Below are 22,361 nucleotides of genomic sequence, written 5' to 3'. Positions count from 1 at the left end.
ACATCTCCTAGCTCTTGTCATATGGCCGATATCAGCCACCATAGCTTTCTTCATGGTCTCGACCCCTATGGTGGTGGTAATAGTGGTCTTGTAGCTCCAGGGCACTGCCTGGTTAGAACTATAGGGGAATGGTTTGGGTGAGTGTATGGTCATAGGGGGTGGATCGGGTTTTACATTGAGAATGAGAGGTGGTGGTGATGATTTGGAAGTAGTGGTGGTGGGAGGCGTTACATGAGGATTGTATGGAATGACGAGTGGTGGACTTGAGGATGAGGTGTATGGTATATGAAGGGGAGGTCGGGTTGATCCTCGAGGAGTTGGCAGTGTGTATGGTATAACAAGAGGAGGTTGGGTCGAATTTTGATGGTTTGGTGATCCGTAAGGTATAACTAAAGGTGGTCGGGTGACAGTATTTTGATGAATGGGATGGATGGTGAGGTCGGCCAATCTGAGTGGCTATTGCGAGTTTTGCGATAAATTTGTTGTATAATGGTTGACTGTGTTAATCATGGACGCCTTTGATTCCTGGGTTAAGTGGACGTTGATTTTTACCCTGATAGGCACTATCAAATCGGAAGGATTGAAGTCGAGTTCTCCGCAAACGACATTTACCCTGTACTCGCTCCCCTCTCATTGTAAGTTGGTAAGGGGTTTTGATTGATATTCTGTTGTTGGGGCAGGTTGGCAGGTCCATCTAGGATGAGAACTTTTTATCGATCAGGTTCTGTACTTGATGTTTGAGCTGCCAGCATTGGTCTGTAGAGTGCCCTGGTGCACCCATATGGAATTCACAGAACCGGTTAGGGTTGTACCCTGGCCCTTTGGCAGCCTCGGGGTTTGGTGGACATTTTACCAAATATTCACCTCTGAGTAAGATTGGCAGTAATTCTGATAGAGTCATGGGCAATCTGGTAAACATTCTATTTACTCTGTTAGGCCGTGCCTACTGGTTCTACCCATATAATGGTGTCTGCTGTGTGAGTGGTGGAGGATTTGCTCGAAATGGATTCTGAGGTGGAGGGTTCCATGTTGGTGGTGCTAGTGCCCATGAAGTCGACGGTGCTTGTGGTCTTGGTGCTGGTGAAGGGATGAAGAGGGGTCGGTTTGGCTGTACGTAATTAACTTGTGGTTCTTCTCTCTTCTTTCCCGTAGGCACTGGCTTTTTCTGCCAAGGGATTCTTGTTGTTGCCCCTAAACTTGTGAAATCAAATATCAGACCAGTTCGGATCCCGTCCTCTACTCAGTCTGCTACCTGTACCAGATTTGAAAATGTGCCTGTGGTGTGCCCCACCAGATGAGTATAGAAGGCGTGTCTATTGTCGAGATAAATGTGGTGTTCATCTCTTGCTTGGTAATTGCGGGCCTTACTTGTGAGGCCGACTCTCGCCATCTCTGAGCGTACTTTTTCACCATTTCCCGTTGCTTTCTTGTCATCTTGGCCATGTCGTTTCGATCTAGCCCCACATCAGTATTGAATCGGTAATTTTGCCAGAACATCTCAGCTAGATCCTGCCAATTCTTAATGAGTGAGTGATCCAATCAGGAAAACCATTTGAGTGCCGGCCCCGTCAGACTCCTCTGAAATAGTTGTACTAACAGCCTGTCATCCTCGCCATACTGGCACATGGATCCGCAGTATAACTTCAGATGCGACAGAGGACATCCTACTCCGTTATATTTCTCGAACTCTGGACACTTGAACTTGGTCGGTAGTTGAGTATTGGGGTAAAAGCAGAGATCCTTGAATCGAGTCCCATTCATTGTGTTGAGGCCCTTCATTATTCTCATCTCTTCCTGCAGAGACTCATTTTGCTGAGCCAATTTTTCGTCTATTGCGCTTTTGGCTTCTGTAGCCCTATACTCACATTCATCATCAGGAATGACCACAGGGGGTGGTCGATTCTGTGGGATATAGAGCGGGGGCCCCTGGTATTCAGGCACTGCAGGCGGCATGGTGGTCTGTGGTCTCTGGGGAGGTTGCTCAGGCAAATCCTGATTTGATCCAGATGTATGTTGCTATATTGTTTGAGTTTGTATGACGCTGGCATTGGCTAACACAACACTTACTGTCTTTTCTTGCCACTCAATTATTTTCAATAATGTTGTGATTTGTGGATCGATACCTGACATTTCGGTTACCGGCAGTTGTGCTGGTTCAGAAGAACTCATGGTGACTGCGGATGATCTCAGAAAATATGGCGGTACTTCAGGCTACTTGTATTTCTTTCGCTTGGCCACCTGTGGGTACAGAAGACCAACCGTTTCTATCTTGTTTACAAAAAGTGAAGATGCATGATGTTTTATTAGATCAGGTAAAGTTATTTATTGTGAGTTTTATCAGAAAAATAATTTCTCGGCGTGGAGCCGACATCAACACGAAGTTGGTAAAATATTTTACAAAAGAATTACATCAACACGGAGCTGGCATCGACACAGAGTCGATAAAATGTTTTTGAAAACTGAATTAACTCAGCACAGAGCTGGCATCGACACGGAGTCGGCATCAACACGGAGTTTGCATCAGCACAAAGCTGGCATCGACACGGAGTCGGTGAATAATTTTTAAAAGAAAACAGATAATTTCATCAGCACGGAGCTGGCATCGACACGGAGTCGGTAAAATATTTTTGAAAAATGAATTAACTCAACGCGGAGCTGGCATCGACACAGAGTCGGCATCAACACGGAGTTGGCATCAGCATGGAGCTGGCATCGACATGGAGTCGGTAAAACATTTTTGAAAAAGTAATTTCATCAACACAGAGTTGGCATCGACACGGAGTCGGAAAAATATTTTGAAAATGTAATTTTATTAGCACGGAGCTGGCATCGACACGAAGTCGGGAAAATATTTTGAAAAGGTAATTTCATCAGCACGGAGCTGGCATCGACACGGAGTCGAAAAACATTTTGAAAAAGATAGATTCATCAGCACGGAGCTGGCATCGACACGGAGTAAGGAAAATATTTTGAAAAAGGTAGTTTCATCAGCACGGGGCTAGCATCGACACGGAGTCGGGAAAACATTTTGAAAAAGTAATTTCATCAGCATGGAGCTAGCATCGATACGGAGTCGGAGAAAATATTTTGAAAAAGTAATTTCTGAGATAAATCGAGTTGGAACAACCCATGTTTTTGGTAACTTCCAATTCAGTTCTATGAAATCATCGTCGGCCAAGCAGATCTCCAAGGAAGAGACGACGCACAATGGCACTCTTAAGTCACCTTATTCCCTGAATAGGCGTAGTCTATCCCCCTCGTATCAATAGGGTAAGATCTTTCTAGGCACCGACTTTGATCAAGGATTGCAATTAGTACTTTTTTTTTTTGAAAAAGTTGAATGCATTCGAGTTGATTGATCGGTTGTTATCTTTGTTAGATCATGAACTTGGTTTGAAATTGGATATGGATCCGGTTTGTAGTGGATCTGGGTCTTAGACCTAATCGAAATGGATCTGGGTTGTGGACTTAGTGGAAACGGATCTGGGTCTTGGACCAAATTGGATTGGATCTGGGTTGTAACCCAGTTGAAATGGATCTGGGTCGTGGACCCAGTTGGATTGGATCTAGGTTGTGGACCCAGTTGAGAATGGATCTAGGTCATGGACCCAGTTGAAAATGAACCTGGGTCATGGACCCAGTTGGATTGGATCTGGGTCGTGGACCCAGTTGAGAATGGATCCGGGTGGTGGACTCAGTTGAAAATGGATCTGAGTCGTGGACCCAGTTGGCATGGTTCGGATCGTAGGCCCGGTTTGAATGGATACAAGTGGGGCCCGATTCACAAAATTGTTTTGAGTTGGAAAATCCACAAACTCTTCCCTTTTTTTTTTTGTTGCACTTTGTTGAAAACATTGATTAACAAAAATCCATTTCTCATAGTTTTTTTTTTCTTCAAAATTTAGGATTTTCCCAAAAAGATGCTTTCAATATTTGGTCAATGGTAAAAGGGGGTGGTTTAACAATGGACTGTTGAGCTCATAATGTATGGTCGAGTTCACTCTGGTCCGTGTTAATGGCACGGATAGGGTCTACATTCTGTCATCCGTGTTTTGCGCACGAATGAGACATTCACTGTTTCAACCGTGTTCCAAATACGGATGACGCATATTCTGTCTCAACCGTGTTCCCAACACGGATGATGTACATTTTAGTCTATCCGTGCCATGGACACGGACCAGAATGAAATCCAGTTTCTAGAACTCCACAGAACTATTCTTTGCCCCTGTTATCCATGCCTCCCCTGTTTTGACTCTTTGGTTCACTGTTTTTCTCTTTTTTTTGCTTTTTTTTTTGGATGATGCTATGTGCACTACTCCCTTTTACCTAAGGGAGAATAAAAATAAATTGGAACATCTACCTAGTAAACTAAGGGTGCCCCATTGGGCTTACAATTTGGGCTTCGAGGCCTGACAACAACTTGTACAATTACAACCTTGCTTGGGGGCTGATATAATTTTGAAGATTCGTGTCCTAGCATTGACTAATCAGGCATATGCATGCGACTAGTGGGTGGCTTCGCGGTTACCCGATCTTCAAACCTCGATGCATACCAAAGTACACAAGTCGTCGGTTGGTGATCGGATTTGATGTGTTCTTTCCCGACACTTGAAATAACGATCTCAAGCCATGGAACTACTAAGCATCGGGACTAAGTATATTGAGGGTGGGGTGGCTTGGAAGTGAGGCTATGCTCGCAAGTCCACGTGCATTTTTTTTTTCATTTCTTTTCATCGACCCCCTTACAAATATATAATACAAGCAACGAAAAATAAATAAATATTCCAATGGACATGTGAAACAAAATAACAAAAGACACATAGGAAACCACAAACAAACCATGTTAGTAAATAAAAATCTAAGTTTTTTTTTTTTTTTCAAAATGACGGAGTTGTCGTGAGGGGTGAACCATGAGTCCCCAGTGGAGTCGCCAGCTGTAGATATGTGGATTTCATCATTACAACGACCACATCTACTATGATTTGGAGTTGCCACCATTCATATTGTAAGTGGGTGTGAATGGTCACCCGATGTACATTTTTCGAAAAATTGTCATTTTTAACATTTTAGTGACTCACAATTGATAAGGGGCTAATCAAACCTAGAGATCAAGGTAAGCGGCTCGGTTGGAGAAAAGGGAAGGTGTTAGGCACCCATTTTTTCCCACCACGTGGCGGTAACCTCAAATAACTCGATCATTTTGATTTAAAATAAACAATAAAAAAAGTGCCACGTGGGTGTATTTTTACCCTAGATAGGGGTTACTTTCGACATGATCATAGGGTTATTTCATTGATGGAAATGACCCTTATAGACCTTTAGCCTTGGGGTCCAATCATCCTAAACTTTAAAATAAAATGAAGGGGAGGGGGATGATAGAAGAGGGAGGAAGAAAAGGTTAGAGAGAGAGAAGGGGGAGTCTTGAACCCACCTTGAAGCTTATTTCCTCTTCTTTCTTCTTCTTCTAGATCTTCTTAAGTTCTTAGTGAAGTGTGAGAATCAAATTATTTTTTTAGAAGGTGATATGGAAGAGTAGTAGTGGTGAGTAAAGAAAATATTTTTCTTAGTGAAACTTGGTAACCATTTTTGGGATGAGGGGAGGGGTATTTATAGATGTTTATAGGAGGTTTAGGGGTATAACGGGGTGACAGTTTGGAAAGATGATAATGACATTTGTTTTAGAGGGAAAAAGTATGAAATTTAAAGTGGAGGTAAGGATAATTGTGTAATGAATGAAAATAGGTGAAATTTATATCCAAATGGGTTGGATCCTACCCAAATCCATTTGGGTAGAGTGTTTGGTGAGATGAGATGAGTGATGGTTGATGGAAGAGATAAGGTGTTAGATTTGAATGGATGGGTAGTGTAAGAGATTGGTTGGTTGGTTTTTAGGAGGGTTAAGGGGATGATACCATGTGGCATATATGATGAGAGAGTGAGGTGATGAGATTGGTTGATTGGTTGAAGTTGGTTGTTTGATTGGAGAAAAGGGTAGGGGTTAGTTGGTTGATGATGAGGGAAGTATGGGTTGAGGTATTTTTGTTGGAGTATTTTAAGGGATAATGATGGATTGAGATGTAAGAGATATGGGTGGTGATGTGGGTGGTTGATGATGGTGATGGATTAGGGTATGGGTTGAGGTGTGGGTGGTTGATGATGTTAGAGAATGGGGATAGGTTAGGTTAGGGTAGGGTATGGGTTGAGGTGATTTTGGAGGAAAGGTGATGTGTTTAGTTGATTTTTTAGAGAATGATGATGAAGGTAGGTGATTAGATGAGGGAGGTGAAGGGTGCTGATGACATGTCTCATCTTTTGATGTTGGGAAGGTGATTGGTTGATGTGGGTAGTGGTTAATGGGTTAGGGTAGTGGGTTGGATGATGAATTGGGTATGGATAGTGGGTTGTGGGTTTTTTGATGTATTGGGCTTGGACTTTAGGAGGGTTGGAGGTTATTTTGGCTTGGATGGGGTTTGATTTAGATAGGATTTTTGATGGTGGATAGGTTTTAGGGTCTAGGTAATATGGGATTGATTTTAGGTTAGGGTGTAAGGTGGGGAATTGGTTTAGGAGAGGGTTAAGGATTTATAGGCCTTGTATGGGCTTAAGGTGTTTGTGGGTTTCGAGGTGGAGCGGTGGAGGGTGGATGAAGCGTAGGTATCTCAAGTCTCACATTTTTATTTTTTTAATTTTTTTTAAGATTTTTGCGATCATTGATTTTGATCAAAAATGCCACGTGTTGGCAACTTAGGCCTTTTAGGCCTGTTGGAGGATTTTATCGATTTTTTGTATGCAAGCGCGGAGCGGTGAAGGTTGGGACATCGTAGGATGAGTCCGATCCTTTTGGTAGGTCCCTTAGACCATTGTGAGGTCTTAGGGGCCTTGGCTAGATCAAATTGCCACTTTTTAACTTTTTGGGCCTTTGAGGCCCGTTGGCCTATTTTGTTGGAAAATCGACATTTTTCTTGGAGCGGGGTAGCTGTGAGCTTGCCGGGTCCCTTTGGTGGGCTCAATAACCCGTTGAGAGGTTTTAGGGGCCTCGATTTTGGTGAAAATGCCGTATTTCGAAGATTCGGGCCTTCGAGGCCCGTTGGCCAAATTGATTGGAAAAACACTATTTTTGGGCCCTTTCGAGTGAGGGCCCGTTAAAATTGGGATGTCTACATATATCACTGCTCTCCAATGAAGAAGGGGTAGCGTTGTCGCTGGGTGTTACGCCTATAGGCATTTTGCACCTCTTACCTCCCACTGATAGGACAAAGAAGCACTTGAAGAGTGACGGAGAAGATCTACAAGAAAGAAAATTAGACAACAGCTACAAATAACTCCAAGTTTAAAGGAACAAAGAGAAAAGGGTTAGAATACTCACGTCTCGAAAGCAACATTTGACAATATAAGCCTGGGCACTTCGTGGGCTGCCCTTAATAGCCCTGACATCTCTAGTTGCCCAAAAAATACCCAAAGGATAACCCTTGTCAGGGTGGCGACGATTGGGTAGATAAAAATAGAAGTAGACATGAACAAAAATTTGAAGAAGAGGATAAGGTGTCAGACAAGTGAGTAAAAGACTGAAGGAAAAGAAAACAAAGAAACGAAACTGAGATCTATTTACCTTAATGAAATGCCAGAAGAAACATGTGTATATCCCAACTCCACGGGGCACAGTAATCCCCTCCACCACTCGATCAAGCCTGGCAAGAATGGTGTCGTAAATCAGGCACCCCCAATTAAAGTCTCTGATACAGTCAATATCATGCATCACGGAGAAGAAGGTAGTAGAGACTGAAGAGTCATCCTCCAAGAAAAATCAGCTACCGAGGAGCAAAAAGAAGCATATGCGGATGATGGTATCAAAATCTCGGTCTCCGAAATAGATTATTCTCTTTCTAGAAGTGTGAGGGGCCCCGTCCTCTCCCTCAATCAGTAGTAGACCCATCAAGACCTCCATGCTAATACACCCCATCTTCCCTACCATAAAGATAGGGATACCCAACAACTCACCTACCTCCTATACTGTCAGCATAGTCAGGGACAGGGGTTCTCCGTCCATCACAATACCAATAATCACAACAAAATCAGAAGGCCGGATACCTGCTCCACCTTAAACATATGGAACGAATGTGTCACTAGAAACCATCTCTCCACCATAGCCAAAAATAAGGATCGATCAGCCCTAAGAGTTAGGATCTGCAAGAAGGAACCGAAACTAGCTATGGAAAACTGCATCATTATATCGTCAAAGAACAAGGCAAGTGTCGACAAAAATGCACTCAACCTCCCTCTGAAGTTGGTTGAAGGATAGGGGGTAGGAATATCTAATCGAACTAACATTGAGACATGTCTCCCCAACCCACGTAGAAGAGAAGTATTTAGGACCCACGCGCTCTCCTCCTCAGGGATCTCAATCCTAGGAACCTCCCAATCAACCCTACCCGTGCCTACACCCTATCTGCTTGGCCTCTACCCCCCTACTACCACGTCTGCCTCTGCCACCACTACTACCTGCCAAGTCCTCAACTGGACCACTCCGAGAGGTACTCGCCTCATCAGCCCTATTTCCTAAAGAAGAACTAGTTGTAAAAGATGAAGCAGGCCTCCACAAAGGCCGACCTGGCCTGCCTGACTCTGTCGCTATACCGGAACCTAAAGTAAAATGGTTCCTGGTCCTGGATCTCGCCTCCTCCTTCTCATCTGAAGAAGGTCACGCTATTCTGGTCCGTCTCTCCCTACCCATCTGCAAATCACCAATGTGTCGAATCAACAATGTAAAATCCCATGATCATGTATCCCAGTGCAACCAACTTTACCTACCTACCTACGTCTACCCATTTCAAGCTACGACTAAGCAAACCTAGTAAACCCATATCCTAAACCCCAGATAACCAAGCCATTCAACCAGATTATAAATCCACCTACCCAACCAATTAGTCCTTCTAGTATAGAGTCAAACCAATGCCCAATCGACCACCTAAACCTGCGAGTCCCAATCCCTACTCCATGTCTCCCCTATCCAAGACCATTCTACCAAACTCAATCTAAAGGATGACATTAGCACTCATTAATCTCCGTCTACACCTATCAAATCCAAACCAGGACCTAATTAAACTTACCACAAAGCCCGTTCTATCCTGGCATCCTTTCACTAACCTACAATGATCCACCTACCGAAACTCGAGTTTACCCTGCATAAGCCAAATCCAAAACCCAAAGATTTCATCAAACCCAAGGAGAAGCCACAGTGCAAATATGGAAATAAGCGAAACTAAAGCAAAAGCATGAGAAGGTTTCAAGCAAATGAAGCATGATCTGAGATGTTGCAAAGTTATAAACATGTTTTATAGCAAGGAAAAATCAAATAGTCTTTAAACAGTCCCATTTCTCGCCTAATCTGATCCCTAAACAATCTTTCTTTCTCGCCCACAACAGCCCCTAAGTAGCCCTCATTCTCATCCCTATTCTCGTCCCAATTCTTGCTCAAACAGTCCCGAAGTCTCACTCGGAACTTCCCCCAAACAATCCTGAGTTCCAACTCACCACATCCAAAATAGTCCTTAAACAATCCAACTCCCCACCCTAATCCAGTCCGTAAACAGCCCCATTTCTAGCCTAATCATCCCTAGACCTCCCTATCTTATCACTCATCAAACCCCTAAACCAGTCCCAAAACACTTCCTAACTATCCTTAACTTCTCACCCAAGACAATCCCCAAACCACTCACAACAGTCACAACCATCCCGACACCAACGTTGGACTCAACCTTTATACCATTCAGGTATGGCAGTCCCGAACCTTGCTATCTAGCTTTCCAAAAACTCATCACTACCATAACCCATGGTTTTAAGACCCCAACGACTCTCCAACAATCCAAAATAGCCTCAACTCACTCTAAAAAGCCACCCTCATTCCCACAACCATCATCCAACGATCCCTCTAAAACCATTCGTAGGCCCTTCACCACATTACCAAATTCCCAAACATCCAAGGAAATTCTCATCCAGAATAACCCCCATCCCTACTATTCTACAAATTTCCTAAACCAAATCCATATCACATTCACAACACCGATATTCAACCAAGTAATAAAGCAAAAAACAACAAAAATAACAACAAAATAAATAAACTAAGGTGTTTTCGATCGTGATAATACCCCAAAACAAAAAAGCAAACAAAAAATTAAATAACAATAACATCTACATGTTTGGGGCAATTTACGAGGATGATTTTCATATTATGACAGGGAAAAGGAAAGGAAAATAAAAAAAAATCCATTAAAGACTTACCTTGATACGAAACTGTGTAGTCCAAACGAAACATCAAGGCTTTAGGTCACTTCCATAAGGGTACACGTTCAAATCGTCCCAAACAACAACGCCAACCGCCCCCAACCAATGAAAAGTAAGGAAAAGGGAAGAAAAGGGGGGAGAGAAATCGCAAGAACAGAAGAAGAATCGAAAAAGAGGAGGAAAAATGAATGAAAAGGCACAATTGAACCATCGCGCGAGTTTTAACATTTGAAAACGTACTGGTCCATGTTACAAGTACGAATGAGGCAATGTTCATTCCATGCACGGATGAAGCAAACGTAGTGCCATTTGTTATTCAAGAATGAATAAAATTGACCCAAACGCCATCCGTGCTTTAAACACAGATCAGTCAAAAATGATTTTAATAAATCATCAAAAAAAAAAGGGCAAATAAAAAATACAAAAATCAAAAAAATCAAAAAATACAAAAATCAAGAAAATCCAAAATAAAAAATTATAAGAATTTCAAAAATCCTTTCGAATTGCAGTCAACTCGAATTTGTCAAAACATGACCAAAGAAATACCTGAATTTCAAAACTCATTAAATTTTCGTCAAATCCGAGATCTCACACGAGCTCTGCACCATCAAAATCAATGAATTAATAAGGCAAAAACTCTGTTAGACCCCGTGCTTAAGTAGTCATTTTCTACAAAAGTCATCAATTCAATCAATAATTCGAAGTCATGTTTTTGCAAAAAAAATTATGGCCCATACAAATAGGGGTTTAGTCTATTTTTTGCATGTAATTCCTGCAAAGAAAGGCAGTTGTAGACACCCCAATTTGAACTAGGCCCCACTCAAAAGGGCCCAAAAACATCATATTTTTAATAAAATTCATCAACAGGCCTAAAAAGCCCAATTCGCCAAAACACGACATTTTGATCTAATCAAAGGTCCCTAAGACCCCCTAAGGGTCTAAGAGAACCACCAAAAAGACTTGGCGTAACCCCCCCCCACCTCTCTTACTTTTCACCGCTCCACCTCTGAATTCGAAATTACCTCAAGCCCGCTCAAGGCCCACGAACCCTCAACTCACAAAAATGCATTTATCACCCTATTCAATTTAACCTAAACTTAATCCCACACCACCTAAATCCTAAAATACACCCACCCCCAAAAACCCATCCTAAATAAAAACCTACCCAATCTCAAACAACCTATAACTTTCCAAAAACCCAAGCCCAATACACTATAGTCCACAAACCATTATCCATATCCAATCCACATCCACACCCACCCTAACCCACAAACCATTATTCATATCAACCAATCACCATCTTGATCACCAAATATGAGACATGTCATTACCCCAACTCACCTCCCTCATTCAACTACCTATCTACATCATCCTTCTCTAAAAAATCATCTACCTATATTATCTTTCTCTAAAAATCATCTCAACCCATACCCTTCCCTAACCTACCCACCTCACATTTTTCAAACCCAACCGACCACCCACATCACAACCCATACTCCCTACAACCTAATCCACACCTTTCTCTAAACATCCCACCAACTCACATCATAACCCACAACCTCTCATCATCATTTCTTACAAATCCACTCTCACAAACCAACCCACACTCCTCATCTTCATCAACACCCACTCTCACCAATGAACTCATATAATCATCTTACTCCCCATCTCCTTTTAACACATGTCATTATCTTCTTAATTATCTCAAAAACCCAAATACCTAACTCCTTACACAACTCATTATCCTAACCTAAACACCATCCCCCTCAACTTATCTAACACTCAATCAATAAACCCCTCCCTTACACCCCCTCCCCCCCATTATCTCCATCACACATGATGAGACTATCGTTGTTCTTCTCATCGGAGTTAATAATAATCTTACGTTTACCTTACTTGTGGGGCAAATAGGGGATCGAACCTAAGAGAAAGGAGGAATAGAGTTAAGCTAAGAAGATAAAATTCAAATTAACTAAAAGGAATTAAAACTGTTTTTCTTTGTATTTTTGAACTTATAAAAAATGTAAAATTACTAGAAAAGAGAACTAAAGGTAAATGAAATTAAAACACCATTAGAGGTGGATCTACCTAGAACATGTTGATGAGCAATTCTTAGTTTCAAGCCTTTCTATAACTCAATCGTAAGGGCTTGGTGTTAGCTCCTTAGATCGGAAAGTTTTGCAAATGAAATGAAATAAGGGAACATAAACAAAGTAGAATTCTTTGAAAACTTCCTACTACCAATTATCTAGTTTAAGCATACTTTATCTTGATCTAATCTAAGCATAAAGTATCTATATTAAGAATAAAGGTGCAAGAAACTTAAAGAGAATTCATAAGCATTTTAAATAAAAGAAAGGCATGAAATTAAAAATAACACAAGAACTTGCTCTAGGCTTTTCCACTCTCCAATGGAGGGGAACTTAGCCTAATGTCATTGCAAGAGAGGGAAGATAAGAGATGAAAGAACTTTTCTTCATTTCATGGAGAAAATTACAACTTCTTCTTCTTCTACTTCTTACAAGACTAATTAGCCAAAAGGAAATAACTAGAAAATGAAAATACAAAAAATAAGAGAATAGGCAAAGAGCCTTAGATTAAAGGAGTCTTGGATAAGAGAACCAAGATGGGACCCTTTCTCTAGAAATGAAGGCTCTATTTATAGAGAAAAATGTGTGTAGAAGAGTCTAAAAGTAGCCTCCACTTTTCTTTGCACAAAAAGACAAAAGAGGAGAATATGAGTTAGGATTAGGGCATTCCAAAGGATTAGGGCATTCCAAGTGTTAGGCCATTCCAAGTGGGCATTCCAAGTGGGCCCAAATGCTTTTGCCTTGAGATTTTGATTCCAAATTGTTGATTTTCTGCACAAGAAACACACGTAATTAGATTTATCTAGTAAATGAATTTATTTATATATAATTAAGCCTAATTAACATGCAACGTGGTGGTTTGAGGCTTATCATGATTATTATCTTAATATAGAGAAATAGGTACAAAAATCAAGATAAATATCCGAAAAATGTGCGTATAATTGAGTGTTTGGAGACACTCATCACACCCCCAAACTTACCTTTTTCTAGTCCCTAGAAAATAAAACTGCCACTTTCGCAGGCACCTCGACTGCATTTAGCGAATGCAGCAAGCCCTTGAACCGCTAGGTTACCCCTAGTGGACGAGTTTGACTCGTGAGGGTTTGCAGAAAATATACCCACAAAATTTGAAAACAACTTTGAAGTAAAAATAGTCAAAATCAAAACTTATATTGAAAAGCACAAGTCTTTTTTTTTTTTTGTCAATCAATTAGAAGTACTGCTTGGTATAGAGTGCCAACCCTTATTTCTCTACGACAAAACTTAGACTTAAATTGACCTTTGAGCGATAGTGATTCTAACTTAGAAATTTAAGAGATTCGATTTCTCAAAATGAGTTTCAACCTTCTAACTACTCAAGAATAACTGGAGTAACTTAGGGTTTAATTCTAAACTTAGCATCCTGTCTGGGGTAGTGAGAAGTGTGGATATTCACTTTAATACCTCTAAGGGCTTTATTTGTGATATTCCAGTATACTCACATTTTTACACTTGATGGCTTTCACCCTACTAAAACTTTACATAAACTTTTGGATCTTTGACTTTTTTTTTTTTTTTATTACTTTTCTTCACTATTTTTCTAAGAAAAGTAGGCAGCCCTTTTCAAGGTACCCAGTCTAATTCAATGGTTGCTGTACAAGGTGTATACAATCCAGTTCTGTTTTTCTTCTAATCAACCAACCAATTGAACAAGGAAGTCAAAGTTCATCAAACCTAGTTTTTCCTTAAACTCTAGGTAGAAAGAAGGTAACAAGCTCTTTTAATACAATCTAGACTCTTGGTAACCTTATTAGAAGTGACTATAAACCAAAGATAACTTTGCTCTAATTTTTGCCTAAGAGAAACATAAATGGGGACTCCAGATCATAGCTTCCAATGAAAGACTGATTAAATATTTTCACTAAGTGCTTAAAAGATACAAGCTAAGACTTTGAGAAAAATACAACAAAGTTGCCAACCAAATATTTTTCAATTTTTTTTTTTTTTTTTATAAAAGAAGAAAATAATAAGTGGAAATCCACCCATACACCCCCAAACTTAAACATTATATTGTCCTCAATATTTCAACATATACATGCAAAGGTAAAATTGAAATTGACAAAATGAAATGAAGTGGGTTAGATAGCACCTGAGAAAGACCTTATAGTCCTGTTGATATTTAACACAATGTCCCTTGAAGTGCATGGATTGCCTCCCAGAAGCGCTAAGTTTAACGTCTTTAGCTAGACGAAAACATAGTTAATTTTGATAGACGGGATCATCGAGAAAAAGAACTTCCTCCTGCGGAACATACTCGAGAAACGGTTTGAGACGTTGGCCATTCACTTTGAAAGTGGATCCGTCCTTAGGATTAAGGACTTCAACAGCACCATGGGGTAAACTGTTTGGATAATATATGGGCCAGTCCATCGAGACTTAAGTTTTCCTGGAAAAAGGTGGAGTCTATTATCATACAACAAAACTCTTTGATTAGGAATGAAATTCCTCCTAAGAATGTGTCTATCGTGAAAGAATTTGGTACATTCTTTGTACCTTTTGGCACAATCATACGATTCATTTCTAATCTCTTCTAACTCGTCTAGTTGTAACTTTCGCTTCTCACCGGCTTTATCAAAATCAAAGTTGAGGCGCTTGATCGTCCAATATGCACGATGTTGGAGTTCTACAGGGAGATGACATGCCTTACCAAAAACTAACCGGTAAGGAGACATCCCTATGGGTGTCTTGATTGCGGTCTTATAGGCCCAGAGTGAATTACTCAATCTTAAAGATCAATCTTTTCTTGAAAGATTGACTGTCTTTTCTAAGATAGTCTTTATTTCCCTGTTAGAAATCTCCACTTGTCCACTTGTTTGTTGGTGGTAAGGTGTGGCAACCTTATGCGTTATGAGGTATTTCTTCATCAACGCAGCAAAGATCTTGTTGTAAAAATACGAGCCACCATCACTTATGATAGCTCGTGGAGTACCAAATCTTGAAAAAATCGTCTCCTTGATGAATTTTATCACAACTTTGTGATCGTTAGTTCTACATGCCACAGCTTCGACCCATTTTGACACATAGTCAACGGCAAGTAGGATGTATTGGTAACCCTGGGAGATAGGAAGGGTCCCATGAAGTCTATACCCCACACGTCAAAAATTTCGATGATCAGGATAGGATTTTGAGGCATTTCATTTCTCTTAGAGATTTTTCCTAATCTCTGACATCTATCACAAGATTTGCTAAACTCGTGGGCATCACGAAAAATACTAGGCCAGAAAAAACCGCATTGTAAGATTTTCATGGCGGTCTTCTTACCACTGAAGTGCCCTCCGCAGGCATGATTATGGCAAAACTCTAGGATACTGACTTGCTCACAGGTTGAAATACAACGTCTAATGATTTGATCGGGACAATACTTAAATAAGTATGGTTCATCCCAGAAATACCATTTTGTTTTTGACAGAAGACGAAGTTTCTCTTGACTAGTCATTTGACTGGGAATTGACCTGTAACTAGGTAGTTGACAATGTCCGCATACCATGGAGCATTGGCTTGAGAGATTTGCATAAGTTGCTCATCGGGAAAGGATTCAGAGATGGGTAAGGATTCCTCGGATGGCTTGTTAACTATCCTAGACAAGTGATCAGCTACGACATTTTCTGCCCCTTTTTTGTCTCGGATCTCGAGATCAAACTCTTGTAGAAGTAGAATCAACGGATTAATCTTGCTTTAGCATCTTTCTTTGATAGAAGGTACTTCAATGCTGCGTGGTCTGTGTAGATCACAACTTTAGATCCTATAAGGTAGGGGCGGAATTTTTCAACGGCATAGACCACTGCTAGCATTTCCTTCTCCGTTGTAGAGTAGTTAAGCTGAGCATCGTTAAGGGTTTTACTAGCATATTGGATAACATGAGGTTGTTTTTCAATTCGCTGACCCAAAACAGCGCCTATTGCATAATCTGAAGCGTCGCACATAACTTCGAATGGAATGCTCCAGTTTGGAGGTTGAATAATGGGTGCCGAGGTTAACTCGGACTTGAGCTTGTTGAACGCAGAGAGACATGACTCTGAAAAGTCGAAAGGAACATCCTTTCCCAATAGCTCACATAAAGGCTTCGAGATTTTCCCGAAATCTTTAATGAATCTACGATAAAAACCCGCATGGCCTAGGAATGACCTAATTTCTTTGACCGTTCTAGGAGGTGGTAATTTTTCAATTAGACCTACCTTTGCCTTATCTACCTCAATCCCTTTAGCAGAAACAATGTGCCCTAGCACAATCCCCGATGTTACCATGAAATGGCATTTTTCCCAATTGAGGACTAGATTGACCTCTTTGCAACGTTGAAGGACCAAAGTCAAGTGATGGAGACATTCCTCAAAACTTGGTCCGAAAATTGAAAAATCGTCCATGAACACTTCGAGATATCTTTCTAGCATGTCGAAAATATACTCATCATGCACCGTTGAAAAGTAGCGGGTGCATTGCATAATCCAAAAGGCATGCGACGATACGCGAAAGTTCCAAAGGGACAGGTGAACGTTGTTTTCTCTTGATCGATTGGAGCAACAGGTATCTGGTTGTACCCGGAATAACCATCTAAGAAGCAATAATAAGAATGTCCTGCTAGACGCTCTAACATTTGATCAATGAAAGGTAAGGGAAATGATCCTTAGGAGTCATCGAGTTGAGTTTCCTATAATCGATACACACTCTCCATCCATTTTGGACTCGAGTGGGGATTAATTCGTTGTCTTGGTTCACTACCACAGTGATACCAGATTCTTAGGAACTACTTGTATAGGACTCACCCAACACCACGACCGATGTCAGAGATAGGATAGATAATACGCATCTAGCAATTTCATCACTTCCATCCGAACCACGTCTTTCATGACAGGATTTAGTCGTCTCTGAGGTTCTAAGGAAGGTTTAGCAAAATCCTCTAAACGAATGTGGTGCATCACCACAGATGGACTAATTCCCTTGATGTCAGCTATGCTCCAACCAATAGCTTCTTGATGTTCCTTAATACTCCTAACAACTTTCCCTCTTGACTTCATTGAGGTGAGAGGAAATGATCACAGGCAAGGTTTGATTCTTGCCAAGAAATGCATATCTCAAGGTCTCTGGAAGAGACTTGAGTTCCAATTTTGGAGGCTCGACATGAGAAGGAACAAGATTGGATGTGCGCACAGGAAGACTTTCAGCTTTTGCGTGCCACCGCACAGAATCTAAGAGTGGAACGGATTCAAGCAAAGCATTGACTTCGCTTATAGACTCTTCTACGTCCAAGTCAAGGCCAAAGTGAGCCAAACATTTCGTTAGGGGATCAGAGTACCCTAATTCTTGATACGTTTGATTGACTAGCGTATCTATCATGTTCACTTCCTCCATACCATCATCTACATCAATTCCTTGGAAATTGTGGAAGACGTTCAGTTTCACTTTCATATCCCCAAATGCTAAAGTCATAATTCCGTTTCTACAACGAATGACTGCGTCAGACGTGGCTAAGAATGGACGTCCTAAGATGATAGGAATATGACTGTTCGAATTGATGACTGGCTCTGTGTCTAAGACAACAAAGTCAACAGGAAAATAGAAATCTTTGACTTTAACTATCACGTCCTCAACTATACCCTTTGGAATTTTTATGGACCTATCGGCTAGACTCAACGTGATATCTGTGGGTTTCAAAACCCCCAAACCTAATTGTTTATAAACCGAATATGGTAAAAGGTTCACACTGGCCCCTAAGTCTAAGAGACATTTTTCGACCACTTGATTTCCAATATGAATAGAAATTGTCGGACATCCAGGATCCTTAAATTTTGGTGCAATCGTTTGTTGGATGAGTGACGAAGCTTGGGCTGCCATAATAGCTTCCCGAGGAAATGGTGTTTTCCTTTTAGCTGTGGTCAAATCCTTTAAGAATTTCGCATAAGAAGGTATCTGCTTAATGGCATCTAGGAATGGGATATTGATATGCACATTTTGGAAGACTTCTAAGACACCCTCAAACTGCTTACCTTTTTTAGAATCTCTAAGGCGATGGGGAAATGGAGCTTTTGGAATTGGCAAAATGATAGGAGGATTTTCCAAATCTTTCTTCTTCTCTGTTGGAGACTCTATGGCTTCTTTTTGAACTTTGTCCTTTTCTAAGACCTTTTCTCCCGTGTCAATAGGTTGGACCTTGTTGTCCACCTTCTTTCCCGAACGCAAGGTGTGGATAGCCTGGACTGAGTCTTGTGGAGCTCCAGAATGGCTTCCTACTTCGTATTGACCTTTTGATCCATTTGGAATCAAAGGTTGACCTCTAGGGTTAGGGATAGTCTGACTAGGAAATTGACCTTTTCTCTCTCCCACTCAAGGAAAGAGCTAACTGCCCCAACTGAACTTCCATCTTAGCTATGGATTGCGTAGTGACCTGGTTAATCTGAGTTTGATTTTGATGGGTTTGCTGTTGAGTTTGGATGAACTGCTGTTGCTGCCTCATCAACTCGGCAATCATAGATTCTAAGGACGACTGTTGTTGGGCAGGCTGCTGGTAATTGGTCATGGGATCTGGTATGATGGCTCTGCAATCGGTAGATTGTTGGGGTTGATAAGGGACTTGAGGAACAATGGCTTGGTTTGTGGAAGAACCAGATTGCCTAGGAAAACTCCTATTGTAACCTGACGGACCACTAGATTGAATAGGTTCGTTCTGTCTGTATGAGAAATTAGGATGAAACCTATTATCTGGGTGATACGTTTGGCTAAAAGAGTTTGGAGTTGGCTTCTTAAAGCACTATAGCCATTAATCGCATTTGCTTGTTCAGCTTTGATTTGAGGCAAGGTGGGACAACACTCGACCAAATGGTCATTGCCGTCGCATATGACACACAAAGAACTCGGTTCGACAGTCACTTGCGAAATTGTACGAGGGTCTAGGTGAGGTTTGGATGCTGAGATGGTAAAGGCATCTAACTTCTTCGTGAGATTATTCATCCCACTCACTAGACTACACATGACATTTTTGAGATCAGGGTCTGCCTTCATCTCATACATGCCTGTCTTCCTAACCGGATCGTCTCTATCAAATTCTTCTTGGTTAGTACTCCAGTTTTGAGCACTCTCAGCTAACTCTACGAGGAAATCGTACGCTTGGTTGGGAGTCTGGTTCATGAACTGACCCTTATGCATTGACTCGACTAAGGTACGTTGATTCATTGTTAATCCTCTATAAAAACTTTGCACCAACTGTGCTTTGTCAATGCCATGGTGTGGGCACTTGACCAATAAATCATTGAATCTTTCCCAAGTTTGGGAAAATTCATCATCAGGACGGGCTCTAAAATTTCTAATAGAGTCCTTCATTTTCTCAGTTTTGGCCACGGGGTAGAATTTGGCCATAAATTTTTTTGATAGAACATCCCAGGTAGATATGGAATTGGGTGTTAGGGAGTTCAACCACGCAGCTGCATGGTCTTCCAAGGATAACGGGAACAGAATAAGCTTGATACTCTCCTCATCTAGATTCTGATTTCTAAAAGTTTGACATATAGTCAAGAATCGATTAAGATGGGTGTAAGGTTGTTCACGCTCTAAACCGTGGAACTTAGGGAGCATATTGATGGTGGCAGCCCTAATTTCAAACTGAGGTGCATTGTTCAATGGTAAAACAATGCATGTGGAGGAGATGCGGAAGCTGGAGCGAAGAGCTCATTGAGAGTTCGCTCTCGATCACCCATCATAACTACTGATGGTGTCTTGCGTATCCTACTGATGGTACGTTCGATCTCAGGATCAAATGGTTCTAACACGTTATTTTGTGAACGTCTACCAAGCATACAAATCACACAGTCGATCAAACAATCACGAAAAGAAAAGACTGGACCTAGATAGGTTGCCTAAAGCTAGACAGCTCCTAACTGGGTAGAAATAGCGCAACTAGCCTTCCAACTCGGTTCTATGAAGTCAAGTTTGAATCATTCGGATCTCCAGATCGGAGGAGGCGCATAATGCATAAGCAAGAGCACGCTTAAATACCTTCCTTTCTTGAATAGACTGAGTCTATCCCCTCAAAGGGCAAGATCTTACTAGATACAAAAATGACCAAGAAGCGCAATTGGCACAACTTGAAGCGGAATTTCTCCTATTGAGCTCGTGGGCCCTATAGTCAAGTCTAATTGATTTTAATTAATTTGATTGGATGACTAGTGAATTGATTATCCTAATTAGAGCAAGGAATTGGTAATGACTTCCAATCCTTATCTTATCATGCCATCCCTAGGAGAGGGGTGCTCTTTACTACTTAATTAACTATTCCAAGTGTGTGCAAATTGGAAAAATAACATACAAAGGCAAGGAGTAACCCACTAGCAAAGAGAGGCGTGGGTGTTTCGGGATTACCTCCCGTGCTAGACGGGGTGAAGACGGTTTGAGTCGACTTAGGCCACCAACTCCAATTTTGGTGTGCGAACCTAAGGAGCCGTGACGGTATTGTCCACCCGTCGTCCTTCCTTAGTCTATTACAATCCAAGCCTTCTTGGATAATTAATAAAAATACAAGAAATCCTATACAAGAGTTTCTAAAACAGAAAAATAAACCTAACTAAAGATTAAAGGAAATTGAAAGAAAAGAAGAAAAAAAAATGTTCACCTACAAGAAGCAAAACAGAAATGTTAGCAGAAATGATAGTAAATGGACTCAAAAACAGAATCTGACTTACCGCAATCTTGCTGACTTTGTCACATTTTATAGAAAATTTCGTTCTACCCCAAATCGATATACACTAATAGATAATCGGAGATCGGAGTAGAAAGTTACAGTCAGTTTAAGTTCTGCTGTCAAGGGTGAAAAAGAAAACGAGAATGACTTTTTTTTTTTTCAATGTTTTTTTCTTCTTCTTCTCTCTTAAAATCTCAAGAACACTTGAACTTATAGAAAGAAACCAAAAAAAAAAGAAATAAAATAAAAATGAAAAAAAAAAAAAATTTTAAATCAAAACTTACCACTACTACCTTTACCTTTCCCCGGCAGCGGCGCCAAAATTCTGATGAGACTATCGTTGTTCTTCTCACCGGAGTTAATAATAATCTTACGTTTACCTTACTTGTGGGGCAAGTAGGGGATCGAACCCAAGAGAAAGGAGGAATAGAGTTAAGCTAAGAAGATAAAATTCAAATTAACTAAAAGGAATTAAAACTGTTTTTCTTTGTATTTTTGAACTTATAAGAAATGTAAAATTACTAGAAAAGAAACTAAAGTAAATGAAATTAAAAGCAAGTAAACTTATGAATTAAAACACCATTAGAGGTGGATCTACCTAGAACATGTTGATGAGCAATTCTTAGTTTCAAGCCTTTTTATAACTCAATCGTAAGGGCTTGGTGTTAGCTCCTTAGATCGGAAAGTTTTGCAAATGAAATGAAATAAGGGAACATAAACAAAGTAGAATTCTTTGAAAACTTCCTACTACCAATTATCTAGTTTAAGCATACTTTATCTTGATCTAATCTAAGCATAAAGTATCTATATTAAGAATAAAAGTGCAAGAAACTTAAAGAGAATTCATAAGCATTTTAAATAAAAGAAAGGCATGAAATTAAAAATAACACAAGAACTTGCTCTAGGCTTTTCCACTCTCCAATGGAGGGGAACTTAGCCTAATGTCATTGCAAGAGAGGGAAGATAAGAGATGAAAGAACTTTTCTTCATTTCATGGAGAAAATTACAACTTCTTCTTCTTCTACTTCTTACAAGACTAATTAGCCAAAAGAAAATAACTAGAAAATGAAAATACAAAAAATAAGAGAATAGGCAAAGAGCCTTAGATTAAAGGAGTCTTGGATAAGAGAACCAAGATGGGACCCTTTCTCTAGAAATGAAGGCTCTATTTATAGAGAAAAATGTGTGTAGAAGAGTCTAAAAGTAGCCTCCACTTTTCTTTGCACAAAAAGACAAAAGAGGAGAATATGAGTTAAGGATTAGGGCATTCCAAAGGATTAGGGCAT

This window comes from Akebia trifoliata, chromosome 13, assembly GCF_017979445.1.
Source record: "Akebia trifoliata isolate Shusen 1 chromosome 13, ASM1797944v1, whole genome shotgun sequence".
Classification (NCBI taxonomy): domain Eukaryota; kingdom Viridiplantae; phylum Streptophyta; class Magnoliopsida; order Ranunculales; family Lardizabalaceae; genus Akebia; species Akebia trifoliata.
This window is presented reverse-complemented; position numbering follows the sequence as displayed.